Consider the following 5,555-nt stretch of genomic DNA (forward strand, 5'->3'; position numbering starts at 1 on the left):
AAAAATGAATAAATGTTAAAAAACATTAAAAAAAAGAGGTGAGTTATTTGGTAAGATTGAAGGAGCTGCCGAGGACTTGGAGTTCTGAGAATTCAGAAGTTCTGAAAGAATCACTGGAGATAATAAAGAGAGTGGGCTGAGAGCAGGAAAGGACTCCCCAGGAATGCTGAGGGTCCATTTATGATTAGCAACCACAAATTCAGAGCGGTACCAATTTATTCAACTGTGTGCTTTTTCTCTTACAGTGTTTAACACCTCTAGGGTGGAGAGTAAAGGCTGTGAACCAGATGCCGGGATCTTCAGTGAATGAAGAAAAGTGCTGAGGTGTAACCAAATGGTATGAAACTTAAAGGAAGAATTAGTGTTTTTCACCTGAGGGTGGAGGAGAAATTTTCTGGAAGGTGTAACGTGGCTGGTAGAAGATGCCCACCTCAGCTCCTGATCCTGTGGTACACGCATGTGTTGGTATAAATTGCTTTCACTTGAAAGGGGCACTCCAGCCTCATGAGAAAGCCATGAATATTCAGGGCTGAGGTGGAGAGGATGGTAGGGGAGTTTGTTATTCATGGAATAGTGTTTTAGGAGCCGTAGCAGAAGGTAGAGATGAAAGGTCATGTGGGGTGAGAAGCAGCACAGAGGAATATGGGGAAAACAACAATATGGTAATTTAATAATAACAGGGGCACCTGGCTGCCTCAGTTGGTAGAGCATGGGACAATTGATCTTAGGGTCTTTTTTGTTTTTTGTTTTTATTTTTTTAAATGTTTTTATTTATTCCTGAGAGGGAGAGAGACTGCGTGAACAGGGGAGGGTCAGAGAGAGAGGGAGACACAGAATCCAAAGCAGGCTCCAGGCTCTGAGCTAGCTGTCAGCACAGAGCCTGATGCGGGGCTCGAACCCACAACCTTGAGATCATGACCCGAGCTGAAGTCAGACGCCCAACCGACTGAGCCACCCAGGCGCCCCGGGTCTTTCTTGTTTTTAAGTTTACTTTTGAGAGAGTGAGCGTGCAAGTGGGGGAGGGGCAGCGAGAGAGGGAGACCGAGGATCTGAAGCAGGCTTCACACTGACAGCAGAGAGTCCGATGTGGGACTCAAACTCACAAACAGCAAGATCATGACCTGAGCCAAAGTCAGACGCTTAACCCACTGGGCCATCCAGGTGTCCCTTGATCTCAGTGTCTTGAGTTCAAGAAATGTGCTGGGTGTAGAGCTTACTTTAAAAAAAAATATATTGGCAATAATACTAACAATGCTTTGCATGGATTAGCTCATTTTTATCTTCATGGCAACCTCATCAAGTAGAGCCTTTATTGTATAGATGAGAAGACAGACACAAAGTTCAAGTCACTTGCCCAAGGTCACAAAGCAAATAAGTTGAACTGGGTGCTTACGTACTGGGCAGTGACCGAGGAAAACAAAGATGTGAATGAGGCATGGCGAGTTTGACTTATCACAGTTTGGCGAGATAGTTAGTCCTAACAGTCTTCTGATATATAGAGGGCTTTCAGCTCTCTCCAAATTTTCCTGTTATTTGGCCCTGGAGGCAGGAGCTGCCATTTTGTTGGCATTCCCCATATTACTTAGTATGGAGGGATTCAGATGTGGGTGGGGGCCAATGCGTTTTCTCACCTGTGCTCTACAGAGTGCTTGATGGTGGGGGGTCGTGGTGTTACTCTTAGGTATGCCTTGCCCTTGTGGAGGATAGAAAGCCTGGCTGCAGAGGGCTCTAAGGTATAAGGCTGAGAGGCAGTTTGTGGGGAAAAAATGACCTTAATGGAAGACATCATAGGCCGTAAATTCTTTTTTTTTTATGTTTATTTTTGAGAGACAGAGTGCAAGCGAGGGAGGGGCAGAGAGAGAGAGAGAGAGAGAGAGGGAGACATGGAATCCCAAACAGGCTCCGGGTTCTGAGCTGTCGGCACAGACCCCAATGTGGGGCTCGAACTCACGTACTGTGAGGTCATGACCTGAGCCGAAGTCGGACGCTTAACCGACTGAGCCCCACAGGCCCCCTGATAGACTGTAGATTCTGAGAGATGTGAGGCCCAGCAGGGGTCTGGCAGTGGCCCAATTGTTTCTTGCAGTGAGAGCAGCTTCTCCAGTGTTCCAAACTTTGGCCTAGCACCTAAAGAAACCCCTCTTTACTGGATGCTCTGAGTGGTTTTAGTGCCATGTTCATTGCCCAAGGAAGCTTATGAAGAACATGAGGAGGTCTTACCGCAAACTTCCCCGAGCACCATTGTAGAGCCTTGTGTCAAGATGACCCTGTAAAATCCTTTCAAAAGTTTGAGGAGGCAAACACTATCATGAAACACTTAATGTTCATTATAGCTAGGTTATTTATTTTAGTAAAATGTATGATATGATAGCCTTGGGTTTCCCGTGTCCTATGCTGTACATACGTTGAAGCACCATATAAGTTGCGCAGAACATTCATGCACAAATTACAGCACAGAGAACATGTTTCCCTAAAACATGAAAGTCCTTCATAAATACTTATTGCATGAATAAATGAAGCTCATTATTTTAACTTTTGAAGGGCTTTAGCTTGAGGTATTCTTTTATGACATATTGTTATAGCAATGATTTATTTGAAGATGAGTCCTTTGTCAGGAGCAAACCCCCGATTATATAGCCTTGGAAAAACAAAATCCACTTTATGATGATACCATTTACAACACAAAACCAGAAACATGTTACGGTGAAGATTGGGCCCCCCTTACATATCTGTGTAGGTGGGTTAATAATGGAGGTATTCACACACATATACAGAACTAAATATCTCATTGATGCTAGTGACCTAATTTAGCATTTGTTGTAATTCAGATTCAGTTTCTGTGATTATCAGTGTATGAAAGTGGATTAAAATATATATGTACATGTTGCTATATATCTATTCCCATGCATATGAGATTTGTCATAATTTGGATAGAGTATGAATAATTTTTTAGAATTTCTAACTTATTTATTTATTTATTGTTGCCAGCGTGGAGCCCAATGTAGGGCTTGAACTCATGACCCTGAGATCAAGACCTGAGCTGAGATCAAGAGTTGGACGCTTAAGCAACTGAACCACCCAGGTGCCTCACAGATATTCAACTTTTTAATAAGTCTAAAATTAGTATTTTTCTCAAACAAAAAGTTCAAGAAATTAGAAAGTCCATCCAGGTGTTATTAATTTTGGGGTCTGTCAAGTTAAATTTTATTTACTAGTGGAATATATATTTACTGTTATGGTATTATCATGTACAGATTCAATGGGATTGTTTTTAGTTTTATTTTTTAAAAGATTTTATTTTTAAGTAATCTCTATACCCAACGTGGGGTTCGAACCTACAACCCCGAGATCAAGAGTTGCATGCTCTACTGACTGTGCCAGCCAGGTACCCCCAATATGATCTTTTTTCACTCATCCTCAAACTACTTAATACCTGCTTATTTCTGTTATAATGTATTTGTTGTTACATGGCAGGCTCCCAGGGTGATGTGCCAGGAGAGGAAAGCCATTTGGCAAGAAGCTTGGGGTCTGGGCTTCAGTTTTGCATGTTCATAAATTCAATATTCTAAACGTCACAGAGCTAATTGATGCCAGGAATGTGGATTCATGCTAAGGAGGTTCACAAGAGACTGATGTATAAACCAGAATGACAGTTTATTAATTTACAAAGATTAATAATTGTTCACGAGTATTTGAATTGAAAATAGTGAATTCCTACCAGGCAAGTCTTCATGTGAAGCTAAATTATAATCAGAAGATCGTTCTTACCATAGAATCAAGGCAAAGTGAGTTAGTTGTACAACTCAAATACATGTTTGTTGTGACTGCTCTAAGTGCCTGTCTCCCCAGTATACACTATTCGCTCCCTGGAGACTGGCATCATGTTAACGTGCTTGAGGGCTTGCCAGGGTTAGCAAACAAAAATATAGGACATCCAGTTTTTGAATTTCAGGCAAACAATGAATTTTTTTTTTTTAGTTTGACTACAACTCATCTGATATTTGGGACATACTTATATTTTTAAAACGTCTTTGTTAACTGAAATTAGTTGGATGTCCTGTGTTTTAATCTGGGAACCACGCTAACCGACCACAATGACACATATTTGTTTTATATGTGAGTACTCATCCACTCCACCACCTGGGTGGTGTTTGTTTCATTAGGTTTTCTATTTTTCTATAGTTTCTTTGCTGATTTTTTTAAAAGTAGGCTTTATGCCCAGTGTGGAGACCAACACGGGGCTTGCACTCACAACCCTGAGATCAAGACCCAAGCTGAGATCGGTCTGAGTCAGTCTGCTTAACCTCTGCTTAACGGACTGAGCCACATAGGTATCCTTTGATTCACTTTAAAAATATATATATATTTTAAATATTTACTTTGAGAGAGAGGCAGAGTACGAGCCAGGGAGGGGTAGAGAGAGAGGGAGACACAGAATAGGGAGCTGACTCCAGGCTCTGTGCTGTCAGCATAAAGCCTGATGTGGGGCTTGAACTCACAAACTGCAAGATCAAGACCTGAGCCAAAGTTGGACCCTTAACCACTGAACCACCCCTGACTCACTCTTTTTTCTTTCTTTCTTTCTTTTTTTTTTTTTATTTCTAGGAGAGAGAGAGAGAGANCGAACCGCGAGATCATGACCTAAGCGAAAGTTGGACGCTTAACCGACTAAGCCACCCAGGCGCCCCTCTTTTTTCTTTTTTTAAGTTACACTAGTAAAACGTGTTTCTTTAACTGTTACCTCTCTCTCTTTTTTACACAATTTTTTATTTGAAGAGAGAGACAGAGCGAAAGCAGGGGAGGGGCAGAGAGAGAGAGAGAGAGAATGAATCCCAAGCAGGCCTGGAGCTGTCAGGCACAGAGCCCTACTCAGGGATCAAGGCTCCATCTCACCAACACTGAGATCATGACCTGAGCCGAATTCAAGAGTTTGTCGCTCAACTGACTGCGCCACCCAGGTGCCCCTAACTATTATCTCTTCAATCAGATTAGTCTGAGGGCGCCACAGTGGCGCAGTCAGTTAAGCGTCCCACTCTTGATTTCGGCTGAGGTCAGGATCTCAAAGTTCCTGGAACTGAGCGCCCCCCACCCCCACCCCATGCCCTCGGGCTCCGCAACCACAGCGCAGAACCTCCCTGGGATTCTCTCTCTCCCTCTCTCTGCCCCTCCCCTGCTCATGCGCACTTTCTCTTTCTCTCAAAAAGAAATAAACATTAAAAAGACTAATCTTATATTAGTTACCTAGAGGCCATTTTATCGACAAGGAAATTACCTCCCTTAAGTTATAGCCCAATTTATAGGTCTGGGGATGAGGCAGGGGACTGCAACCGAGTGAATAATTCTATGGGGTCACCTGACTGTGGCCGGTGAGCGTGGTTGCCAGATTAAAATACAGGGCGTCCAATTAATTTCAGATAACAAAGAAATTTTAGAAATATATGTATGTCCGAAATATTGCAGGAGTTGTAGTCAAACTAAAAAAAAAAAAAATTGTTTACTTGAAGTTCAAAAACTGGATGTTCTGTAGTTTTATTTGCTAAACCTGGCAAGCCCAC

This window comes from Crocuta crocuta, unplaced genomic scaffold (assembly GCF_008692635.1).
Source record: "Crocuta crocuta isolate KB4526 unplaced genomic scaffold, BGI_CrCroc_1.0 scaffold1156, whole genome shotgun sequence".
In the NCBI taxonomy this organism is placed as follows: domain Eukaryota; kingdom Metazoa; phylum Chordata; class Mammalia; order Carnivora; family Hyaenidae; genus Crocuta; species Crocuta crocuta.